General features: G+C 36.8%; 1 long non-coding RNA gene across 3 annotated transcripts; it reads right to left on the minus strand.

Annotated features, from left to right (window-relative positions):
* Positions 1-14,688: 14,688 nt before the first annotated feature.
* LOC110724138 lies at positions 14,689-26,579 on the minus strand. Of its 3 annotated transcripts, none has more exons than XR_002511854.1 (4): positions 25,657-26,579; positions 25,347-25,569; positions 25,115-25,249; positions 14,689-18,691 (listed from the first exon to the last, which is right to left on the minus strand). It is a non-coding gene; the product is annotated as an uncharacterized LOC110724138 (long non-coding RNA). The 3 variants fall into 3 exon arrangements; XR_002511855.1 differs by lacking the exon at positions 14,689-18,691 and adding an exon at positions 21,394-23,907; XR_002511853.1 differs by lacking the exon at positions 14,689-18,691 and having other exon boundaries at positions 21,394-25,249; positions 25,657-26,578.
* Positions 26,580-27,314: the final 735 nt, after the last annotated feature.

Here is a 27,314-nt window from a genome sequence, read left to right on the forward strand (position 1 = left end):
ATCGAATGAAGTGAAAGTGTGGAAAGTTTTAGTGTTGCGGATAGTTTTAATTTCTTTTCTCTTCTCTCTGTATTTGAAAACTTATTTTAAGAAAACAGCCAATCCAGTTTGGTTGTTCCATATCGGTCCAATAATAGTGTAGTTGGATAGGGCTTGACAAGAGCTTTCCAATGTTATATTATAAGCCCAATTCCGATGAATATTAAGGAAGTTATGGCCAATTTACTAAATTGGGCCCGTTTTGAGCCTTATATGCGGCCCAATGATCTAGGGGAGGGCCTAATATAGATTTATCATTCCTAATGCAATTAGGAATGGTTTTAGTCTTCTAGATTCTTCTAGAAGGTTCTTTTCATTCCTAATTCAATTAGCATTGATAAATTGACTTTTGTTGACTTTTTAGAGTTTTAATTAAAATCAAAGAGCATTTTTGAGGAAAAATACGATTTTATCCTCCTATACGGCAATTTTTATCTGATTTTAAGAAAACGCGTGATTTTCCAGATCAGCGCCAAACGCCAGATGTAGCGCCTGGTGCTAGCATTGGCGCCTGGCGCTAATGTTGGCGTCTGGCGCCAATAGCCAGCGTTGGCGCCAAAATCGTTTTATGTGCGCCAGAACTCTGTTTTGATATTTTATCTTATTGGCTGATTTTCTCTATGAATAACGTGCTAAAATCTTCGTTTTCGATAACCAGTTTTCATCAACAGTCACCAATTCTCACCAATTTTCATCATCAATCACCTACAATCACCAATTCTCTCTTAATTCTCACCAACTCTCATCAAAGATTCTCTTTATTACTTTTACTCTCTCCCTCCTTATTTTCTAAACTAGCTTCTTTCAAATACAAAATTTCGCATTCATTAGACTTAGATACACCTAGCCATATTCGAAGTTGCCTTCGCCCTAGACGTGAAAGGTTTAATTTCTGAGGGTTTGGTCCCAAATCTCTCTTTCTATTATTTAATTTAATTGTTTTATTTATTATTTTTCTTAAATTACTAACGCGTGTATTTTGTTATTAGAAAGAGATACGAGACATCCAAGTAAGTGCTTTAATTGATTTATTGATATTATAATATAGAAATCATGTCTAGGTTGTTATTGTGATTCCTAGTATTATGTTAGGATGCTTGATGTTTAGAATGACAACAATAAATTCCTAGTATCATGTTTAGGGTAAAGAATATAATGTCAATTATGATTTCTATGATGCTTCCTATTTTGTTTCCTAATATTCATGTTAGTATCATGTTAGGGCTAAAGCTTTGATTTTTATTGCTTAGTGACATGCTAGGGTTTGTTATTAATCTTATTAGTATCATGCCTAGGATCTTGCTATTATTATTATCATGCTTTAACATGATTATGTTAATTATGATTATAATTGTTATAATTTATGATCATGATTATTTTAATTATTATTATTATGGTTATAATTATTATCATGATTATATATTACGTTGCTTGATATATATTTATTTTTATTGCTTGATCACGCCTTTTATGCATGTTTAAAGGGAATTTGTACTTGTAATCACGATAAATAAGATAATTAATAATCTTGTTTAAGGTTAATATGATTATAAAATTTAAGTGATTGCCAATAATAGATTTATTTATACATTAAATTCAACCAACATAGATCAACAGGTTTAGGTTAATCCTATTGATTGTATGTTAGTCAGAGAGTGCACATGAATACAATCAGAATAAAGTAGAGGCCTATTATTAGGGAAGATTCAATCTCTTTTAGGTTGGATTTGTACCTTTATCCCCGAACCCTATTTGGTTCATGACCTTATGGAGTTGACGATCTCTTGGATCGTTAAGGGGTGTAACCTTCCCCTCGTGAACGGTTTACAAGTTCCTAAAAAAACTTGTTAGCGACTCTTTTTCTCTATCTTTTTTCCCTTTGGACGCCACCGTACTTTAGTGTATGATCACAGTGGGGTTCAATCTAGGGGATTAACGCTTGAAATATTCCCCACAGTTTTTTGGCGAGTCTACTGGGGAGACTCCAAACGTTCTAAGTATTTCATGTGCGTAATTTTGATTAAAATTATTGTCATATGCATAAAAAAGATCTCATTGGAAATACCATCCGTAATGAGTTAAAACATAGTATTTTACACGTAGGAAATTTGAGAAATATCTTTCACAAATAGGACCGAAATAACACTGAGCGAAACTGGAAAATTTTATCGAGCACAGAAAGCTGCTGAGGCATGTTGGAATTAGCGTCAGCGAACAGAAGCTGGCGCCAGACATTTAACTGTAGCGCCAGACGACAGCTTTGTCGCCAGGCGCTACAGCTAAAACCTGGCGCCAACCTCTGATTGCTGGCGCCAGATTCTTCTAATATCGTGCCAGAAATATGCGTTCTAATTTCGACCAGTTTTTCGTATTATTTGCTCGATCCTACTTCCTGATTGAATTTTTTCTCACTTTTTTGAAACCCATATGTTTTCTACATATGGACATAACCCTCTAGGAATGCATGCTCCATCTACCTGATTGAACGCTCTGAGCAACAAAGGGTACATCCGAGAATGTTGAATTCACCAAACCATGGAAGCGAGTTTTTCTAAAACTCGCGGTGTCTCATCCACTCGCGCCAACCCTTCACGGTTAGGATTCCGCGCGGTGAATCCGGAAAATTAACCATGGACCCTATATTGACTAAACCATATCCCGCACTTTAGAGAACTAGAGCCATGGTTAGGTTGCAAACTCATTGCATCATATTGTGCCTACTTTACTAATTAAGCATTATTTGTTGTGCATATATATGTTTTCTTAACCATTTGTTTGACTTGTGTTGAGATTTAATAAATTAATGACTTAAAGAACTTTGCCTAATTAATTAATTGATTAATTAATTTGAGTAAATAAAGTCTAATATTTTAATCAGAATTGACCTAGCACAACTTTAGGCATACCTTTGTTGATTAATAACACCGAAAACAGTCTCGAATTGAAGCTCCAGCATTGGCGCCAAAGTCTAGACTGTAGCGCCACACTGTGGAGTGTGGCGCCTGGCGATAGTTATGTTGTCTGGCGCTACACTACACAGTGCGACGCCAGTCCTGTCGTTTTGCCGACAGTTCGGATTATTGATCGAGTCATCACCTAGTGTCTAATTAACCAGTTTGCTAATTAAGTTGCTTAAATTTCGCTGTCAATAACACCTTGTCGAGTCATTAATTGAGTCTAGTCACATAGTCTAGCCACATGGTCATGACACAAGTCTCAACATGTCACCTACACTCACTAGTCCTAGCACACACTTTGAGTACACATATCACCATGACCATGTTTTAGGTTCAAGCATGAGTCGGTTCTTTCCGTTATTTGAGTTGGGGGGTACATCCTATTCCTAATTCTTCATATCCCTCCCTCTAAATCATTTTTGTTCACATTCTATTCCAATCTTTCTTCACTTCCTCCATCCATTGCATGTTGAATAAAGTTTGAGTCAAATAATTAACAATGAATATCCCTAAATTCCTTTTCCACAGTACTTGGTCGAGAAGAGAAGGGCGATTAATCAAGGACAACCTCTTTATTCAAGTTTCACTTTTTGATAAACCAATTCGTCAAAAGAGGAAGGCTAAAAAGATAATGGCAAGTCCAGAAGAGATCAATGAACTTAGGAGTCAATTGAATGACGTGACTGAGGTGTTAAAGGCTTTAACCCTCAAAATTGATGACCCTGTGAAGCAACAACAAATAAACCTCATGCAAGAAAGCTTGAGCAAGCTATCTAGTGACTATAAATTTCAGGGCATTAGTTCACAAGGGGTCTCGCTGGACAAGGAACTTCTTCCGAATAAGTTCAACGCCACTGACATCCCTAAATTCAAGGCAACAGATAACCCTTACTTTCATCTAAGAGCTTTTGAAACCATAATGAGCATTAAGGGTATTGATAAGAAGGTTTTCCCCTCTCTGTTTTCACTATCTATCGAGACCATTTGTCAACAATGGTTCTTTTCCCTTGACAAAGAAAAAACCTCCACCTGTGAGTCCATAACAAACGCTTTCATAGATAGATATAAGTACAACATCCAAGACGAAACAGACCATAGACAACTCGAGATGTTAAAACAAAAAGAAAACGAAGGATTCACTTCTTTCTTCAATAAATGGAGGGAAACTTCCACTAATATGGTCAAGGCTCCTATCGAAAAAGAATCTGTGAGGATGTTTATCAGGAATCTCCAAGGGAAGTATTCAATTCACTTAAAGTACCAACACAACTTGAATACTTTCAAGGCTGTCTATAACATAGACATTGACATTGAATATGACCTTCTAAAAGATAATAGTGCGAGAGGAAAGAAGAACGATCATCCTTCTTCTTCCTCTCCCATTAATGAGGTATATGCCACGAACGCTTCTAAATCACGAATCCAAAGGTAAAAAAGGGTGTTCACTCCACTTGGCATGAGTTATGAACATCTTTTGAGAAGTTACATCACAAAGGACTAGTCATGCCCATAGGGCCCATCAAAGATCCAGTTCCAGAAGCCAGGCCACCCAAGTGGGACCTTAATAAGCACTGCAAATATCACCAAGGAAAGGGTCACGACAGTGAGGAGTGTTGGAAACTCAAAGAAGCTATTCAAGATCTGATCGATGACAATGGAACTTCCGAGATTCTAGCCATCGAAGATGATCAAACATACTTCGATCCATCACTTCTTATCAAACCTGTAGGACAGCCCATGATCGAGACAACTTATATAACCTCTCTCGATGAAGTGGCCATGGTTGAGGAGGATAAAAGTCTTTTCTTAGATAATACCAGGGAAGACTCGTCAAGTCTAAAAGAGGACGTCCGAAAACTACAAGATGTCGTTGCCATGCTCTTGAATGTGGTAGAAGGATTAGCAAATCGGGTGATGGCCATCGAACAAAATTCTCGCTAAGGGTTTAATGAAGAACTCAATGCTCCTAAGCCACGGCAAAAACGGACCATTGAAGAATACACACCAATAGGAACGACTTACAATGAAGCTTTTGACTGTCTTCACGATCAAGGCCATATTCACTCCATTTGTCCCAGTCAAGACCCTCCATATGAAAAACGTTTTCTCAATTGGGATCCAAATTCCTATTGTCGATACCATAAAGGTCGCGGTCACACTACTAAAAAGTGTCTCGTCCTTAAGGATCGTGTTCAAGACTTCATTGATTCAAATCTCCTTCATGTTCCTCCGCGCAACAAGAAGGCCAAGATTAGTAACAATAGTAACAGTGGTTGTAAAGGGAAGAAGAACGACTATCCTTCTCCTTCCGAAAACACCTACTCTAGCAACAGTGTTGGTACTTTCGACCTTAATGAGATCTTAGGATTTAGAAAGCAACCATAAAGGGATTTTACCCCTACTGGAATTAGCTACGATGATGCTTTCGATCGACTCCATGCTAAGGGAAGCATTACTCCTATTGGACCTCTTCAAGATCCCCTGCTTGAGAAGAGGGTGCCTAGTTGGAATCCAAATGTGCGCTGCAAGTACCACCAAGGTAGGGGTTATGCTACTGAGAGCTGTTGGAAGCTAAAGGAGGCTATCCAGCATTTGATTGACAATAACAAGCTTCCAATACCTCCAGTATGCAAGAACACCAAATGATGATGAACACAAGACAAGAGGCGAGCTTCAACGACGAGATTTCATGACATCTTTGTTCTTTTTCTTTATTTACCCTTTCCCCAATAAGTCTAGCATCGGCACCTTTCTTTTTCCTTAGATTAATTTTGTAGATTCTCTCTTTTCCCCTTTTTGATAAAATAAGCATTTATTTCCTTACATATGATCATTTCATTATATTGCATTAAAAAAAAATCCATGTTGTACTAAGCACAAGGTATACCAATGATTTGAGGCACCTCTTGTAGCCACATCGTATTACCTTTCACCCTTCAAATATGCAATCCTTTCTTCATAAACCACTTTGAGCCTCGTCTAACGATAAACCTTTCTTTTTTCAAACCACATCTACCTAACCTTGGGATGGTATGGTGTGTAACTTATGCAATCTCAAAAGCTTGAGTGAATTCAAAAAATCAAAACAAAAAAATAAGCAATAAAAAATAAATAAAGTGTACAAAAGGGCAAGTGTTCTAATGTCTTTGATAAGAACACGTCTCAGATTGCGTCTCTTATCGAGTGCTCGGTACCGTGCCTGAGAAATATGAATGCCAAGTGAGTGATAGACCGCATGATCGGGATTGTCCACACTTGTTAAAAATAAAATAAATAAAGCAAAAAAAAAAAAAAGAGCTAAAAAGAGTAGAAAACCTCAAGCATGAAAATATAAATATTCAAAAGCAAAGTTGCACACCTTGGGGGCTTATCTAGGGTCTTGAGCCTTTATCCTTTTTCTTCAAACCTTTAGCCTAACCATGTTACAACCCTTAAAAAGACCTTTTTGAGGTATACACATACTTGTGCGAGGTGCGGCTAGAGCTACGTTCGGCCTAATTCCTAACGGATACGTAGGCAACCTCACATCGAGGTGCGGCCGTAATAAAAATGAATTCATATTTACATTCACAATTGATCATATCAAGGGATCTCCTTTGCTCATCCCTATTCATTTAGAGCTAGACTTGGGGGATTGATCCCTATATCATTAGCTTACCTAGCCAAAGAGTCACCATCATTTGACTCTTCTAAAAATAATATCTTTCCCACACACTTAGCCTTTGCGGCCTAACTTTAGTGTCACTTTCACACACCGCACATATACATGACTAAATATACTTTCCCTAAGGAAACCTTTGTCATGAAATCTTAACATAACGATGAAGCATGCCTTATCATGTCAAAATCACTCATCAGTCATAATCATCATTGCATTGAAGTATGAAGTGCTTAGCCTCCGTGCCTAAGTTACCTAAATACTTTCATTATCGAGTCAACTAGGATAGTCTAAGATGTTACAATCCTTGTACTGTGAAGAACAACATTTGACTAAGCTTATTCAACATGCCCTTAAAACTTCGATTCTTTTTTCGCGTCTTTCTTTTTCGGGAGAAAGTCAGTACCCTCCAAAAAAATGACGGAAAATTTTTGCTTTTTTGCATTTTCGAGTTGCACAATCAACACTATGCACACACGGGTCATGAGTCACATGTGTCATTTCACTTCGAGTCGAGTCAACCTTGAGTTAATCACAGCGAGTCAAGTTTATACCTTGAGTCGTGTCAAGTCAATGAGTCAAGCGACATTAAAGACCTTAGGTCAACCCTAAGATAATTAAAGAAATTGGCAAAGTTCTATAATAAATACAGGTGCAGCAGAATAGGGAAGACCCTACTCCAGCGCCAGACGAAAACATCTAGCGTCTGGCAATAGTTTTAGCGCTTGGCGCTAGATCTCAGCGTCTGGCGGCAGAGTCAATTCTTAGCGCCAGAGATATTTCATCAGCAACAGGGCTCGAAGCCTCTCAGAAAGGTGATTTCGACCTCGTACAGCAATTTCGGGTTCCTTGGTGCGCCAGTTAGCCCCTATAAGCAATTTGACATGATTAAGTAGTCACTTTGATTACAATCACAATAAGTGATCGACCTGATGAAAGATCGTCTCACTTAGCTTAAAGCTCCTAAGAATTGGCTCATCATGGAGACACCGACATACTGGTTTTAACGGAAGCAAAGTTAAAGCGAGCTTTAGAGATCGGCAAGCGTTGGTCTTTGGAAATTTTTCTTCGGAATATTATTCTCGCGTCTCTGAACATTTCATTCAAGCTCTTTTGTTCAGAGACGCGTGGCCATTACCTTCAAGCTCTATTGCTCAGAGACGCGTGGGCATCCTATTTTCAAGCTCTTTTGCTCAGAGACGCGTGAACATTTCCTTCAAGCACTATTGCTCAAAGACGCGTGGGCATCCTATTTTCAAGCTCTATTTTTTAGAGACGCGTGGACATTTCCTTCAAGCTCTATTGTTCAGAGACGCTAGAACATTTCCATCAAGCTCTTTTGTTCAGAGACGCGTGGACATATTAAAAGGAAAGCTCTTTGTTCAGAGACGCGTGGACACATCATTCAGAAGTTCATATCCACAAAATAAAGAAGCTCTATTGTTCAGAGACGTGTGGACAAATCATTCAGAAGGACATATCCAAAAATGTAGAAGCTTTTTGTTCAGAGGCGCGTGGACATATCAAAAAAAAGAAGCTCTTTGTTCAGAGACGAGTGAACATCGAAACAGCAAGGTGGCATTCCCTAGATTGTGGAGAGTTGTCAATAGCAACTGAAGGTAATTTCAAGCGAAGCAATCTTCAATATTGGAAGCATTTACAAGCGTAGCAGTTTTCAAGCAAGATGGCATTCTCTTGGTAGGAGGTCATCAAAACAGTAAAGCAACAGCAAATCCGTTACTTTAAGAGACGTGTGCTCGACGGTGCAAGATACGAGTTTCTTAAATCTTTTATCTGTTTAACTAACTCTAGTTTATAGGTATCGGCGTTACAAGAGTGGTTTAGGATCGCAGAACAGTCTGAATCATTCTCCGTCCCTATCGTTACTTTGACTTTTGTTTTCGAAACTTGCGTTTCTCCAAACTCAGTCAAAGTGGGGGCTTCTGTAGACACCCATTTGTGTCTCCACAAAACCAAACCAAGTGATGAGTACCTTTCGCGTCGAATCATAATCGAATGAAGTGAAAGTGTGGAAAGTTGTAGTGTTGCGGATAGTTTTAATTTCTTTTCTCTTCTCTCTGTTTTTGAAAACTTATTTTAAGAAAATAGCCAATCCAGTTTGGTTGGTCCATGATATGGGTCCAATAATAGTGTATTTGGATAGGGCTTGACAAGAGCTTTCCAACGATATATTATAAGCCTAATTCCGATGAATATGGAGGAAGTTATGGTCAATTTACTAAACTGGGCCCGTTTTGAGCCTTATATGCGGCCTAATGATCTCGGGGAGGGCCTAATATAGATTTATCATTCCTAATGCAATTAGGAATGGTTTTAGTATTTTAGATTCTTCTAGAAGGTTCTTTTCATTCCTAATTCAATTAGCACTGATAAATTGACTTTTGTTGACTTTTTAGAGTTTTAATTAAAATCAAAGAGCATTTTTGAGGAAAAATACGATTTTATCCTCCTGTAGGGCAATTTTTATCTGATTTTAAGAAAACGCGTGAATTTCCAGATCAACGCCAAACGCCAGCTGTATCGCCTGACGCTAGCATTGGCGCCTGGTGCTAATGTTCGCGTCTGGCGCCAATAGCCAGCGTTGGCGCCAACATCGTTTTATGCGCCAGAACCCTGTTTTGATATTTTTTTTTCTTTTTGGCTGATTTACTCTATAAATAACGTGCTAAAACTCGGTTTTCGATCAGCAGTTTTCATCAACAGTCACCAATTTTCATCACCAATTCTCTCTCAATTCTCACTAACTCTCATCGAAGATTCTGTTGATTACTCTTACTCTCTCTCTCTTTATTTTCTAAACTAGCTTCTTTCAAATACAAAACTCCGCATTCATTAGACTTAGATACACCTAGCCATATTCGAAGTTACCTTCGCCCTAAACGTGAAAGGTTTAATTTCTGAGGGTTTGGTCCCAAATCTCTCTTTCCATTATTTAATCTAATTGTTAGATTTATTATTTTCTATGAAGTTACTAACGCGTGTATTTTGTTATTAGAAAGAGATACGAGGCATCCAAGTAAGTGCTTTAATTGATTTATTGATATTATAATATATAAATCATGTCTAGGTTGTTATTGTGATTCCTAGTATTATGTTACGATGCTTGATGTTTAGAATGACAACAATAAATTCCTAGAATCATGTTTAGGGTAAAGAATATAATGTCAATTATGATTTCTATGATGCTTCTTATTTTCTTTCCTAATATTCATGTTAGTATCATGTTAGGGCTAAAGCTTTGATTTTTATTGCTTAGTGACATGTTAGGGTTTGTTATTAATCTTGTTAGTATCATGCCTAGGATCTTGCTATTATTATTATCATGCTTTAACATGATTATGTTAATTATGATTATAATTGTTATAATTTATGATCATGATTATTTTAATTATTATTATTATTATGGTTATAATTATTATGATGATTATATATTATGTTGCTTGATATATATTTATTTTTATTGTTTGATCACGCTTTTTATGCATGTTTAAAGGAAATTTGTACTTGTAATCACACTTAATAAGATAATTAATAATCTTGTTTAGGGTTAATATGATTATAAAATTCAAGTGATCGCCAATAATAGATTTATTTGTGCATTAAATTCAACCAACATAGATAAACAGGTTTAGGGTTAATCCTATTGATTGTATGTTAGTCAGAAAGCGCACATGAATACGATCAGAATAAAGTAGAGGCCTATTATTAGGGCAGATTCAATCTCTTTTAGGTTGGATTTGTACCTTTATCCCCGAACCCTATTTGGTTCAAGACCTTATGGAGTTGACGATCTCTTGGATCGTTAAGGGTGTAACCTTCACCTCGTGAACGGTTTACAAGTTCCTAAAAAAACATGTTGGCGACTCTTTTGCTCTATCTTCTTTCCCTTTGGACGCCACCGTACTTTAGTGTATGATCACAGTGGGGTTGAAGCTAGGGGATTAATGCTTGAAATATTCCCCACACTAAGGGAGAAATAAATCTACAAGTTTAGAATCAAATGTTGCTACTACAAAGGTAGAATCTACAAGTTTAGAAGCAAAAGTTGCAGCTTTACAAGTAAAAGCTTATTTTCACCCTACCTAGTCACTGGCTAGAATTATAATAAATGTTAGTTATTCTTGCCATTTTCGAAATACCATTCAATGTTAGTAATGAATATGCATTGAAGATTCAAAAACATGGATTAAATGTTATTATATGCTTTATTGAGTCACAATGTGTTTTGAAAAAGCTAAATACGTTTAAAGTTCTATATGTATGAATTATCTCTATATGTTAAATTATTTGAATGAAAATGAACATTTGATGAGGAAGATCCAAAAGGATGGACTTTCAATATCATTAGATTATGAATCTATTGATATACGTGAACTTCATTCTAATTTGAAAATTTTGACAAACTCACCATTTAGAGAAATGATGATACGAACTCGAGGTTGAATACATACCGATATAAGAAAATCTAAGGTTCACAAGCTAGAGACGGACAATGAAACTTCATTTGTGATATGATCACTTATGCTTAGTTGAAGGCTAAAGCGTGAAGATTTTGAAAAGGTCAAAAGGTTCAGTATAAAGTTTAGTATAAACTTGACAAATAATGATTACATTACAATATGATAGTAATTGTGAAAGTTTGAGTCAGGATTTATTTGGCAATATATATTCATAATATTGTGATATGATCGTAATAATGAGAATTTGAGCCAAAACCTTGATAAACATCCAAGAGTACTGAAATCGTTTTACAACAAATTCCAATAGAAAACCTTATGAAGTGTTTATAAAGGAACTATAAATGTATATAAGATATATTTTGATACTGAATGAAAATTAACCATCTTCCAACAAATATTCAAGGGATATACTTTTAAGATAAGCTACAAAACTAAACAAAACTACATATGTCAAATCAAAATGTAGCAAAGGCTTCACATATGATATGGATAAGAAAAGTTCTATAAAGTCTTTCTACAATGTAAGGAATGAAAGTTGTATTAAATCATTTAATGCACATATAATTCCTATATAGAGCACAGACTACTACTACACAAGTCATACTTAGCACAAAATGTTTGTTGCTTAAGTAGGTGCCCTTATGGAAAATTGTTCCAAAAGGTCAAGTAGGAGTAGTACAAATCACGAAAGAGTTCGAGAAAAGCAACAAATAAACATGGTTCAAATCATGGTTAGTTCACCCTGTGCTAAATGTGCCTCTTCAAAAGGCAAGTGGGATTATAAGAATCTCGAAAAGTTTGAGATCCTTGAATGAGTTAAAGAAAAGTGAATTCGAAAATCTTGAAGAAATTCAAGAAATAATTGAACAAAAGCAACAATATGAGCATGATTCACCTCATGTTACAAATGAAAACACTTGGTTTCATTAAGTGTAATGTGATTAATAACCATGTGTCAAAAGTAGTACATTCCAAGTGCACACTCTTAATTGTAGTTTCTCATTGAAAACTAAACAAAGTTTGTATAAGTTTCAATTATTGTTTAAAAACTCACAGTGATGACTGGCATGTATAAAAATTAGCCAAAAAAATGTGATTTCATATTGACCAAGAGTTCTAAAAGATGATTTTGGAACATGATGGTTATGCAAGTAATAAAAGATGATTTGACAAGTTATAACTCCAAGTAGTTTAAAACCATGGAAATCTTAAATAAATTCTAACTCTGTAAGAAATTGTAAGACACTTGATTAACTTGAAAAAAAAATTGGGTGAGACTCATTATTAGCAAAACAGACAAGAAAGAAAAATGTTTCCTAACCAAAGCAAAGACTTATTAAAGGATTTAACTAATTCATAGTTGTAGGCGTCTTTGGAAGTGCGCCTACGTTAAGCATGTTATGAATATGCTTGGCACTCATAGGAAGTGGGAATTGACATATACGATTAGGAACAAGAAAAGTAGGGAGCCGCCAACAAGTTTTTAAGGCACCTGTAAACCGTTCACAGATCATTTAAGGCAACCACGATTAAGGGACAACAAAAGGCAACAACGATTGACCCGTGAAGGTTACACCGCATTCATAATACATGAGATTACTAACTCGATATGGTTCCGAACCACGAAAGGAGGATCGGGGATGATGGTACAAAGTGAATCATGGAGTCACATTCACCCGTATTGTCCTCTACTCGATTCTTATAGTGAAAAGTAATTCCTGCGATCTCAAAGGCATACAAACAAAATATTCAATTTGCTCCAAACTATTATTATGATAAAAAAGGTTGAATATTAATGAAACATATAATTCTAAAATATCGTGATCACTTGATTAAACAACAAGATAAAAAAGGAACCTTAACCGGTTGTACAAATTATCTTATTAGGTGTGATTTTCAATTACATATTCCCTTTAACATGCAATTTGGTGATCTATAAATAATAAAGTAAGCATTAATATTAGAAGAAATTTAACAATAAATCCAACAATATAAAATAGTTAGAAAAATAATAGAAATAAAAGGAACATAATTCTTACTTTGATTTTGTTTGCTTGCAACTATAAAATAATAAACGAGTTAGTAACTTCAAGGAAAATTAATAAAACAACAATTAAATTAAATTACATTAAATAGAGTTGATTTGGGGCCAAACCCTCAAACAGTTCTACCTTTCACGCCTTGGTTTAAGGATAGAACCTCGAGTAAAGTATGGACTCCTTGGAGTGCTTAAGGAAGGAATTTTGAAAGAAGAAGGGTAGGCTAGTGTTTAGGCTAGAGCATAGAAGAGAGAACAAGTTAGTTAATTGATGCCTCGTACGTCAGAAATGAGGGAGTATTTATAGGGAAAATGAGTAGAAGGAACACCCGGAACCCTAAAATAGATAAAAACCCTAAAAACACTACCGTGACACGGCAAAATATGTCACGGCACGGCAAACAATGAACATTTTTGTGATGCGGGATATTTTGGTGCGACACAGGAAATATCTGACCTGTGGGAGGTAAACGCGTGAAGGGATTACGCGAAAAAGACACGAGAGTGTCCCGTGTCACATCACTGCCACCATGTCACGGGAAATCACACCGAGACGCGACAGTGAGCCCCGTGATGCGGTGCATTTTTCCATGACGCAGCAATTATGCGTCCATTTTTCCGTCTAAATACATTTTTGCCCTAATTTCATTTAGCCTTTTTAAGTGTTAATTGATAATTTCGGGCCATTTCTGATTTATTAATTGGGCCAATTAATAAATAAAATAAATAAATAAATAAATAAAAAGGTTTGGGACAAAATTAAAAATAAACTATGCTTTGACTAAACATCAAGACTGATCCATGGATTATCAAAAAATGTATTTAATTAAATACGATTTTTTAAGCACTCTTAGGATTAAATACCGAACCCGACCAATAATGGCAGTGAAAGATTGTTCATCATCGGGTTTGGTTTCGAGGAGACATTTTTATGTGTCTACAGAAGCCCCCACTTTGACTGAGTTTGTAGAAACATCAGTTACAAAAACGATAGTCAAAGTAGTCGATAGGGACGGAGAATGATTTAAGACGTTATGCGATCCTAAATCACTCCATATACGCCGATAACTGCAGAAAAATGTTAGTTCCACAGATAAAAGAGTAAAGGGATAGAATACGTATCTAACACTAGTGTATCGACGACAAATGAGTTTGGTAGCTTCCTATGCTTGAAGTAATCCACCGAATGACGTTTCGTTGAAACACTTTACATGCCTGAGGAAAGTCGACTGATGAGTTTGGTAGTTTTCTAAGCCTAAAGAAACCTACCGGATGATACTTTCCATGCTTGAGGAAAGTCAACATATGGTTTTGGCGCTTCTCTATGCTTGAAGAAATCAACCGATAATACTTTCCATGCTTGAGGAAAGCCGACTTGGCGGTTTTCTATACTTAAAGAAAAATCCATCGATAATGCTTTCCATGCTTGAGGTAAGCCGACTTGGCAGTTTTCTATACTTGAAGAAAAATCCACCGGTAACGCTTTCCATGCTTGAGGAAAGCTGACTTGGCGGTTTTCTATACTTGAAAAAAATCCACCGATAATATTTTCCATGCTTGAGGAAAACTTACAACTGATATAATCACTCACTTATTTGCTTTGATAGGTGACAACGATCGACAATTTTCCACGCTTGAGGAAAAAACTTGTCGGATGAGATTTGCAAGTGTATGATGGTTCGATTATCTCCGAACATAGGCCGCAGATGATTTACCTTCAAGTCGACTATCCGACCATATAGGTGTTTAAATTATTAAAAATTTGACCCTAATGCTTGTTAGGGGTAAAATGGTAATTTTGGTACCATTAAAATATCAATTAGAATTTTTTGCGTCATTCCGATGAGAAAAAAAATGTCCAAAAGTTGTGGAAAATCATTCCAACTTAGTCAAAGATGCCAAAGTATTCGCTAGGAGCTTTAAACAGCGTGCAGGACACACAGATGGGCCCCGCGTCACGTGGTAAAATCCCGCGACACGGTGGCATGGTCCGTCAGACGGTGGAGAATCCCGTGAAGCGAGTTTTTTCTTTTTTGGCATAATATTGTTGTACATTTAATTTTTTAGTTAATACAAGTATACTAGTTAGTAATAGGTTTAGTGACTGAAATTTTATATATTTTTGGGTAAAGTTATTGTAAAAATATTTTTAAAGAAAAGGACAAGAAAATGTGTCGTCAACTTTGAAAATATAGACAAAAAAAAGCGTCACTAAAGTAAAAGACATTAAAGGTATGAAACTCTGAACATAAAAAAGCGTCGCCAATTGTAAGATTATAGACAAGTAAAAGCGTCGCCAAATTTGAGAAATTGCGCGAACTGTGTGAATTGCGACGCTTAGTACACATTTCGAGACAGTAAAAAGCGTCGATAATTGCAACGCTTTATAGTGTCTAACAAATTTCTCGACTCAGCTTTTTTCGACGCTTTTTTGAAGCGTCGAAAAAATATAATAACGACGCTTTTTGGCGTCGAGAATAGGCCTAAAAAGCGTCCCTAAAACACGGAAATTCTAGTAGTGTTAGTTCGTCATCGAGAAACTAGATACTAGAAATAATTCTATTATTTTTCTAATTTATAGTCTAGGGCTAAAAATTTTGCGTATAACAGAAAATACAACTTGAGGTAGCCGTTAAGCCACTTTTGAATAAATAACTAAATAACTTAAGAAATGATGATAAGTATTTAGATTTTTTTTTTGTAATAGCATGCCTAGACAATGGGATTCCGATCTTTCTACTTCATGGTCGGCGTGAGGCTTTTCGAGAGGATAACCCCACAATTCCTGAGGGCATGGACGAAATTGCCTTAGAGACTGAGCCTCGCCCTTCTATGAGTAAGGGTAGGTGGATTCCACCTCCGTGTACACCAGACTAGTTGGTTTCCTATCGTGAGAACCATATTTCTCACCGTCCACTTACCGGCGTAGTCGATGGCACGCTTCGCCATCATGGATCCGGAGCTGGAGATTTGATTCCCTGGCTATACAGGATTATCACGAGGGATCTAGTCACTAACGCCTTGTGGGAATCTGCTGGTTTAGGAGATTTCTATTCTGTGGTCGTAGAATTTCGCAGCCCCTGGGGTTGTGGCTCGACAGTTGTTTGTGCGTTGTTGGAGTATTTTTTGGGATACTACCAACACTTTTCACTTTGCTTGGGGGAGATGATAGTGACACCTCTGGATTTTAACATGATCAACGACTTACGCTTCATCGAGCGGGTCGTACGGCAGATTCTTGACCTCACTTGGGGAGCGGCTGAGGTAGCAGATTTGTTAGGTCCGGTCTGACATATAAGGACTCGGCCGGTGCCTCGAGGTGGTCCTAAGACCGGGTGGTTAGAGTTGGCTTTTGTTCTTGCCCATGGCTTTGACTTGGCTGAGACGACACCTGAGTAGCGAGTGCGAATCTTTATCATGATTCTCATTTCTTGGACTCTTTCTCATGATAGGAGTTCACGTGTGCTCGTTTTCTATCTTCCTTCTCTTGTTAGGATCGGAGAGATAAGATCCTATATTTAGGCTAGCAATGGATATGCTGATCTACTCTCGTCGTTGCGTCATGTCTGCAGGCAGCTGAATGACTAGGCCCCTGTCGCTGTCTACGGTTTATGAAGAGTTGTAGAGGTGACGATCTTTCTTCTTCTTGTCCTGTTTTAACCAGTTTAACTCATGTTCTTAGAGATTACTTTTCATTGAAGCTGTGGTTCTATGAGTAATTTTTGGGATTGGCCCCTCAACGGCGTCGCGGAGCGATCAATAGATTCCCTGTTAGATCCAGCTGGTGTGACCGAGGCAAGTCATGAGTGGAATTCGTATTTGCGCTGCGTGGGCAGCTGCGCCGAGGCACCTCTTCTGTTTGTGTAAGAATTTATCTTGCAACATGTTATTCTCGACCTTGATGTTATTTTTCGGCATTCATTGTAAATTTTATGGTTTTTAGGTTGCTGTTGAGACCTAGTTGATCGAGGGTAAGAGTAGGTCGTTGGTCTATTAACCCTAACCAAATTAGAAATTTATAATACCTAAACTTACAATAAACTAGTTAGCGGCAAGTAAAGGGTCGAACCACGAAGACTAAGAGATAGAGAGATTAAACTAGTTAGTGTATCAATTTGTGCAAATTAGACTAGTGTAGGAAAGGTTGTGAGATAGAGAGAAATTAAACCAAAAGAAGAAGAGAAGAGAAAGAAAAGAAAAGAGGTGTTGAGAGAGAAGAGAGAAACGAGAAAGCAAAGGAGGAGGGGAATATTTTTGTTTTAATTAGGGTTTTGTGTTTTTTTCTTTCTTTTTTTTAATTCATAAATCCGTCAGAATTACTTTCCATTGGAAATTTTTGAGGGAATTAATTTCCATCAGAAAATATAACATTTCCAACGGAATTTTCGTCGAAAATAAAGAATTTTCCAGCGGATTAAAATTCCTTCGAAATTTGATGGAAATAAAATCCGTCGGAAATTTTGGACTTTCATACGGATTTTTGTGTCCGTTAGAATCGTTCTGTCAGAATTTTTTTCAAGTAGTGCGAGCTAATAAAGACTCCTGGTAGTAACAATAATAACACTTGGAAAAACAAAAAGAACGTCCTTCCTTCTTCTTCGTCTTCTACACACGAAAATACTACAAAAAATGTAAGCCAAGTCGATTTCCATGAAGTGTTAGCTCTTGATGCTACGTTACCTAAAAAAAAGAAGAACTTATACTCCTTTAGGATTGACTTGTGATGCGGCCTTTGATTGCCTTTACGGTCAGGGCTTGATCATACCTATTGAGCCATTTTTAGAGCCAAAACCTGAAAAAAGGAGCGCTAAGTGGAATCCAAATGACCACTGCAAGTTCCATCGAGGAAGAGACCACACTACCGAGCAATGTTGGAATTTGAAGGACGTTATTCAAGATCTAGTTGATGAAAAATTACTATTTGTCCCTCCAAGCGGTAAGAACTAATGAAGACAAGGCGCACGACGCGTCAATCGTGCAAGATTTCATGATTCTTTATTTCCATTCCCCTATTATGTCTAGCATAGGTTTTTCATCGTAGACTCTATTGTGTTTATGTGTTTATTTATTCACCAATTTCATCAATAAAATGAGCAAATTTCCTGTACATCTCGATCATAGAATTTTTCATTCACTCATTACAGAAAATAATTTCCAAACCAAACACAAGGCATCAATGACTTGAGGCACCTTTGCAACTTATTCATTCCGTATTAATAATTTAATCACATATCCATTCATTCGTCAACCACTTTGAGCCTCGTCTAACGATTGGTCTAATTTATTCAACCCACATTCACCAACCCTAGGATGGGAAGGTGAGAAATTTGTGTAACATCCAGAAAGCAAGTTCAAATAAAAAAAACTAATAAGTAAATAAACAACAATGTCTAAAGGAAAGTGTTCCAATTTTTTGGATACAAACGCGTCTCGAATTGTGTATCTCATCGAGTGCTTAGTACCATGCTTGGGAAACATGAATGCAAAGTGAGTGATTGACCGCATGATCCGAGATCGCCTACATTGATTTAAAAAAAATTAAAAAAAAAGAAAAGAAATTCAATACAGAAAAAAAAAATGAAAAATAAAACTTGTAAAGTCTAAAATTTCAAATACACAATTGCATATCTTAGGGGCTTCTCTTGGGTCTTGAGCCTTTTACCCCTTTGTTCCGTAAACCATCAGCTTAACCACATTTCAATCCTTGAAAAACCTCTTTGAGATGTATATACACTTGTGCAACGTTCTGTTAGAGCTACGTTCGGCCTTATTCCTAACGGATACATACGCAACCTCGCATCAAGGTGCGACCACATTCATATTCATATCCACACATGATGATCAAGTCATTTCCAATGCTTATACTTACCCATATAGAGCTAGACTTGGGGGCTTGAACCCACATCACTTAACTTACCCAATCTAAAGAGTCACCATCTCGACTCTTCTCACACGTCTTTCCATCACCATAGCCTTTATAGGCTCACACTAAACAGGGAAATCAAAGACAATCTCCAACGTACCTGATTCCCATTGCCTTAACGTGCTTGTTGTGCTTTACTTGAGGAAAAGGTTTAGTAAGTGGATCGGAAACATTGTCCTCCGTTCCAACTTTACAAATTCTTATTTCACCCTCTGATTTCCATTCTCTAATCTTGTGAAATCGCTGCTCAACAAGTTTGACCTTTTGATGTTCCCTTAGTTCTCTGGCCTGAGCATTAGCCCCATTGTTGTGAAAATAGAGGGCTATTGGACACTTCATAGAGGGTACAACAACAAGTTCACCAACAAACTTACGAATCCAAAGTGCCACCTTAGCCGCTTTAGCAGCTGCCAAGCATTCGGCTACAATTATAGAATCTGCAGTTGTGCTCTACTTAGAACTCTTCCAACTAAATGCTCCTCCATTTAGAAAGAACACATCCAAACCGTGGATTTTAAATCGTCTGTGTCTGTTTGGAAGCTTGCATCGGTATAACCTTCAACAACTAATTCTCTTGAGCCACCATATACTAGGAATTTATCCTTGTTATTTTTCAGGTTCTTTAGGATATTCTTGGCCGCAGTCCAATGAGCCTCTGCTGGGTCTGATTTGTATCGGCTTGTAGCACTCAAGGCATATGATACATCTGGCCTAGTACATATCATAGCATACATGATCGATCCAATTAGCGAATCATATGGGATCTCATTTATCCTTTCTCGCTCGTTAGGTGTCTTTGGACACCGCTTATTGTTCAAAGTTATGCCATGTTACATGGGTAAGTGACCTCTCTTGGCTTCTTCCATCCTGAATCGTGCCGGTACCTTATTAATATAAGTACTTTTGCTCAATATAATCATCCTCTTAGATCTATCCCTATAGATCTTGATGCCTAATATGTACAAAGCCTCTCCCAAGTCTTTTATTGAAAAACATTTTCCAAGCCAGGCCTTTAAAGACTCTAACATCGGAATGCGGTTTCCAATGAGAATTATGTCATTGACATATAAGATTAGGCAGGCGATGTCACTACCACTGACTTTCTTGTAAATAAAAGATTAATCTGGATTTTTTATAAAACAAAACTTACTAATGGCTTCATCGAATCGCATATTCCAACAACTACTAGCTTGCTTCAGCCTGTAGACGGACTTTTTAAGCTTACACACTTACCATCATTGTTTTGGTTGAAAAAACCTTCAGGCTATGTCATATACACTGTTTTTTTCCAAAATTCCATTAAGGAAGGCGGTTTTAACGATAGGAGGATCTGAACGAATTTAAGCATTGCGGCCAGAGATAAGGTTTCATCGTAATCGATACCATGAATTTGCCTATAACCTTTTACTACCAATCTAGCTTTGTAAGTGAATACATTTCCATCTTTGTCAGTTTTCAATTTGAAAATCCACTTACATACAATAGGTATGTAACCCTCGGGTAAGTCAACCAAGTCCCATACTTGATTTTCCAACATGGCCTCTTGCCATTTAGCAAAAAGTTATAGCCTCTTACCATTTAGCAGAGTTGGTGCTCGCCATCACTTGTTTGTAGGTTGCCGGTTCATCTCCATCCATTACAAGGATGTCCTGATTCTCGATTAATACAATACCAAGATACCATGAGGTTGAGACCTCGACCTCTGCGACTTACGCAGGGTAACGAACTGAGCATTTACATTGTTGGTTTGACTTTGCACATTTTTACCGGCGGTAACAGATGTTGTTTGAGCACTTTGACTGTCAATCTGAATTTTGTTGCTCGTCCTCTCGAACTTCGTCGAGTTTGATTTTCCTCCCACTTGTCATTTGGAAAGGTGTTCCTTCTTCAAAAAGACACCATCTCGAGCAACAAACACTTTGTTCTCGGATTTACTGTAGAAGTAATACCCTTTGGTTTCTTTAGGGTAGCTCACAAAGAAAACCTTATCAGATTTGGGGTGAAGTTTATCAGAAATTAATTTCTTGACATATGTTTCCCATCCCTAAATCTTTATAAAAGACAACCTAGGAGATTTCTTCTTCCATAGCTCGTATGGAGTATTTTACACAGCTTTTGATGGAGCACGATTCAGTGTTAGTGCTGCAATTAGAAGTGTGTGTCCCCAGTAAGATATAGGAAGATCACTAAGACCCATTGTTTATCGTACCATGTCTAACAAGGTTTGATTTCTCCTTTAAAAAACTCTGTTCCATTGTGGAGTTCCAAGAGGTGTCAATTCTTAAAGTATACCCTTTTCTTTCAGATGTTCATCGAATTCTTAACTCAAGTATTCACCACCTCGATCTAATCCAAGGGCTTTGATTTCTTGCCAAGGTGATTTTAAACTTCACTCTGAAACTCTTTGAACTTTTCAAATCATTCAAATTTATGAGACATAAGGTAGACATAGTCATATACACTATATTCGTCTGTTAATGTCAGATAATATCGATGCCCGTATCTTGTGGTGGAGCTCTATGGTCCACTTACATCTGTGTGTATTAGGCCCAACAAGTCACCTGCCCTTTCTCCTAATTTAGAGAATGGCTGCTTTGTCATCTTTCCTAATAAACATCCTTTGCAATTCTTAAACGATTGTAAATCGAATGAGTAAAGAACACCTTCCCAAACAAATTTCTTGATGCGGTTGATGTTAATGTGGACAAGACGACAATGCCACAAGTACGTCTTATTTTACTCAATGATCTTAGCTTTCTTGGTGGTATTATTAACATTATAAACTTATTTTTCTTATGAAAGCATACATTTTAGCCAAACATGTCATACCATATAAACAAGACTTTTAAAAAAATAGTCTCGTGATCAAAACAAAACATGACATCCAATGTCAAAAGATCAATGTATAGTTGATAACAAAAACTTAAACAAGTTCTAAGTTAAGACAAACTATGTGATTACAAGCTCTCCGGAATGATTAACTTCTTCTTTCGCTTGTATATCCACATCCATTTGGTAAGCCCTTCCCACTTGGTTCTTGAGGTAGAAATTTCTCTTCCCTCTGCCTCATCTTCCTAAGAACATGTTGCATTCTCTTCTGTAGTGGCCCCGCCAACTACAGTTAAGCATAACATCCTTGCCTTGTTCTTGAACTCCTTCTTCATTGCCTTTAGAGAAAGCTTGAGTATATCACTTCCACAAGGGTCATCCCATTGAAGCTCATTCATAACCTCCATGAAAGAGAGTTTGTCAGGATTGGCAGTTAGCCGCATATTCTATGTGATATAGCCTGAGTGGAGAGAACTCAATAGCATGAGAGCAGCTTACTCATCCTCCACTGGCTTTCCAATGAGCGTCATTGAATAGCCTTATCATTTAAAGCACATGGACTCAAAGAGACATCCCAGTTCTTAGTCTAGCATTGTAGACCTGATCCCATACCTGTTGCCTCTCCTTGGCTAGGAACCCTTCTTGCGGTGGCTTGATCTTCATGTTGGAGAGTGACCTAGTCACTTCCTCCACGATGCCATCATAGTTGCCATTGATTCTCTTGGTGACCCTCTAATTGACTATATCCTCTAGAGCTTTGAGGAGCATGTCAGGAAAATACTTAGAGAACTTCCCCTTCCATTATTCTAAGATGGATTTTCCATAAGTCGTGAGACTCATTTTAAATCACAAATCCCCGGCCTCTTCATGAGCCTCATCTCTCATAACCCCTTTTGAGTAGAAACTCCGGATGGGTATGTAAAGAATGTGCTCTAGGTAGCAATTTCGAAGGGTCTTTTGGAGTTCTTCTTCCCACTCTTTAAAGTTCACAAAGTTCAAGCAAAATGGTAACTTTTCGGGATATTTCGGGCACATTAGGTTGTTGTCATTGTTAGTTGAAGACATGATTCTACAATTGAAAGAATTTGAAATGAAAAACCATTCATAATACTTAATTAAATACCATTGAAATCATGTATATTAATCAAACTTAGTAAACCTTTTATTCACACATTAAATTGTCCCCATTTGGTGAGAATAAGTCGATTCAAAGATCAAAAGAAGGAATTAATAGTTAAGCATGCTTTGGCTTTGTCTTAACACTCAATATTCTAAGCCCTACTACCAAAAACCCTAATCGAGTCGCCTCTAAAACATCTTACACATCGCTTCAAGGGCGACACTATAGGTACCAACACTATAGGGTACCCCCTTAACTGTCGCCTATAACGTGATGTGTTAGGTTGGTTTATACATCGCTTTTTTCACACAGGTGACGCGATAGGTTGGTAATGAGTCGCCTTTTTCATTACTGGTGACTCGTTAAGGTTGTTTATGAGTTGCCTTTTTCATTACAGGTGATTCATTAGGTTATTTTACGAGTCACCTTTTTCATTACAGGTGACGCGTTAGGTAGATTTATGAGTCAACTTTTTCATTATAGGCGATGCGTTAGATGCTTTTATAAGTCCCCTTCTTTAAAAGAGGCGATGCGTAAAGTAACTTTATGAAAATTGTAATTCTTCAAAGGTGATGTGGAAATTTTTTTTTTCCTCCTTAAATTCACACTTAGCTTTCTACTGTATATATTTACAACCTATGTAGGACTTGAACCTAAATCTATGTGAAATAGCACATTGCTCTACCATTTGAGCTAATAGGCTTTCAAAAACTTCAATGGCAATACTTCTAGTAATCTGCCATAAAAATATGAACAATCACCTATATGTAGAATCTATTCACCGAACTATCAAAGCCTTCAATCTCGAGGAGAATATGAGTCTTGAGTCTCCTACTTGTTTCATGCCCACCTTGTGATTTGTCTTGTCATAAAATAAACTTTTATAAAATTAAATTTCTCAGCAATAGAAAAATTAATGACTCGGTAGGAGATGAATTAATTCATCTTCAAAATTATAATTAAATATGTGGTTACATAAACCCCATGAATGTCATACATACATTGAGGCAAATATTTGCTTCTGCAGTAAAGTCCATATATAGAAGAAATAAAAACAATAAAATCCCTCTTCCTTCATAGCTTAACATAAAATTAAGAATTTCTTCATACTTTCCTTCTTGTAAATTGAACAATCACATAGATAAGGAAAGACATTATAATTAGTGCAAGTCATCAAGTGAAATCTTAAACAACAGCCCCTACCTATCCTATAATTATTGCATTTCACCGAACATCAATTTAATGGCTTGTTCTAATAAACTAACCATATTGTTAAGGGCAGACATTATATTATACAACAATAGTCTTCCAAGATTACTAGATAGTTTTTCTCACGTTTTCTATGTACTGAGACAAAGACCTATTCTAAGTCTTTAACATGGATTTTTTAACGGTTACTAATTTTTTTAATAAGGAGACAACCCTAGAAAATTGGCACAGCTTAGCCAGCAGACTTGGCACAACTACACAAATGGAATCCCCACTGCAGTATAAGTAACGGTGAGGCTTGAAATGTGACCTTTGTTTAGTTTCTCATTATCTCTACAGTTTAGTCTAGACTTTTGGATGATAAGAAAAATTAAGAAATGAAAAACATATCAAATTGGCATACTAGAATGTCCACAATAAAGAGAGAAAATAGAGAAGATATGTACAAATAAAAATTCAAGGACTCATAGGATATGGTATAGTAGTGTCACATTAAATTCTCCGGAAGCCAATTTCCCAACAACCAACTAGAAAAGCAATAACTTTACAATATTAGACTTCTTTACTCTTATAATCCAAACAAAAGAAACCAGCAGCAATACAAAAAAAATAATTTAGCAAAGTATATCAAATATCATCTCCAAGGCAATTAAAGTGACATAATTTCATTAAAATAGTGAACTGCACCTGAAGAGTAAGCTTTCAAAAGCAGAGCAAATGCAAGGAAATTATTTCATATCCTTAATTCATACTCCATCTAGCACACCCAAGCCCCATTATTAAGTAATGGTGTAGATGTACCGGTCAAAATCTCAGAATAAATACAGCTGAAGTAAAATATAAACAGTAGACATACATACCTGAAACATGTCAGGTCCTTTCACAAATTCTATGATAGCATTGGTGGCATGTTCTCTGGCCTCACTCAAAGCTTGTTCATCCTCAGTAGAAAAAAGTTACCAAATACTTCGAGAGGAAATTAAATGATTCCTTTCCTGAGGTGAAAGTACAAAATTTCAGCACCATTATGAAATATTTATACAAGAATAACACATGTGGTAGTGGCAGAGGGGAGGGGGTAAGATAAAATACCCTTTGCTAGTTTGCTATCTTTCAAAACGTTGAAAATTGCAAGAAAAAGCTCTCTCTCTAATCTTGGATGCTAAGATTCCATTCACTCAAGAAACTGTTAATTTTCTTGATGGAAGGTACAACATGCTATGTAATTTTACCAATGGTAGCCAGGTTGAGGGCCTTCAAGTAAACATAGAAACGGTTGTATGCGTGTTCAAGAAGGTTATAAAGATAGAACAATCTGGAGGTAAACACTCTAAATTAGAACGTCTGACCAAATTTACAAGCAAAAGGGAAAAGGAGTTGAAAAAAAACAAGAGATATGTACATCTTCAGTCGCAGACAGGCTTCTCATTTGGTTGTTGAACAACTTTAGCAAAAATAAGTTTCACGATCTCCAAAACCTCTTCGGGGTTTTCAAACTCTGTGACAAGGTTGAAAATTACGGTGTAGATGCACTCAATATTTGAGGTAAAAGGAGATTATAAGTAACTTAGTACATGAAAACATATCCTACTCAATGAAATCAATGAAAAGGGGGTTTATTGAGATGGGGAGGGATCACTAGCTCATTGCTGTTAAATTCAGTCAGCAGTCTCTTAAAAGAAAACCCTCACAATAGTAAAATTCAATAAACCATTTATACCAGAGTGCATCAGTCATCGACAATCATCAACAATATAATGCGGGATTTCTCGCATTTCTAACCATAAAAGAGGGCTTAGAAATGCTACACAAGCATAAATAAACAACATCGCCAAACTAAAAATTCAAAAAAAAAAAAAAAATTCAAAAAAAAAAAAAAAACTAAAAATTGATAAATTAATACTGAAAAGGGGAAATGACGAGAAATTGAAGAAAGTCATCGTCGTCGATGTAGTCAAAGAGGAGAGAGAAAGTGAAGATGAAGTGATGAATTAGAGAGAGAAATGCGGAATTTGAAAAGGATTTTTGTCTCTCCTCCTTTGTTGATCATTTTTAGGTGAGAAAGAGGAATGAAAGATTGAAGAAGATAAATTGATCTACTGCTAAAAACAGAGACAAGTAGGAGGTGGTAGTCCTTGTCGGTGAAATGCGATGAGAGGAAGGAATAAAAACACCAAGGGATCGGAATGAACGAGGAAGAAGAGGAGAGGGTGGAACAAAAAAAGACAAGGGAATGAATGAATGAGGATTCTAGGGTTTTTGTTTTAAGCTGCTTTCTTAACATGGCAAAGGACCAAAGGTGTCCCCTGTTATAATGCAGGACTAGAGGCGACTAATAAAGTAATACTTTATGAGTCACACATAATAAATGATGGGATGTGTATAGTATATGTGTCGGCTATTATAGAGTAGGTGATGCATATGCCTTTCAATTAAATTTTAGATGGTTTTTCACAAGCTTTATGTGTCACATACTTTGTAAGAGGCGACTCAAAAACTATACGCATCACCTGTTAATTTGAGGCGACTCCGTAGGGTGTTTTTGTAGTAGTGAAGGTAAGCAACTCTTTGCTAATTGCTCTAAGCCACTCTTGGTAGATAAATCGTCGTATCTAATGCTCTTTCAATAGCTTATCCACTTTACCGCGATATGTTAGGACTACATAACTCATATCGTTAAGTATAACCAAAATCAACATGCATACCTGGTATACCTTACGTATCCTAGGGAGAGATAGTGATGGCTCGCTTTGGCGTAGCCCATCACTACTCTCAATAGGTCGGTAAGTGCTGTTTTGGAATGACAAATTTTACTCAATATTTTAGGGACCTAGGGTTTCTATATGGTTGTTGATTTAAGTGAACTTAATAAATCATCGCAACATTCGAAATTCTAAACACGCATCTAACATATAATTCATATATATAATCGGTAATACATATCGAAAACATAAATAAATGATGAATTTGGCAACTAGCATGAGTCCTTAAGTCTTCAAGTCTTCAAGGGTCGTCTTTTGCAATATCATGGCTTCGTCTTCCGAGAACCTCCGTCTTCAA

The sequence above is a fragment of the Chenopodium quinoa genome, unplaced genomic scaffold (genome assembly GCF_001683475.1).
Source record: "Chenopodium quinoa cultivar QQ74 unplaced genomic scaffold, ASM168347v1, whole genome shotgun sequence".
NCBI classification, from domain to species: domain Eukaryota; kingdom Viridiplantae; phylum Streptophyta; class Magnoliopsida; order Caryophyllales; family Amaranthaceae; genus Chenopodium; species Chenopodium quinoa.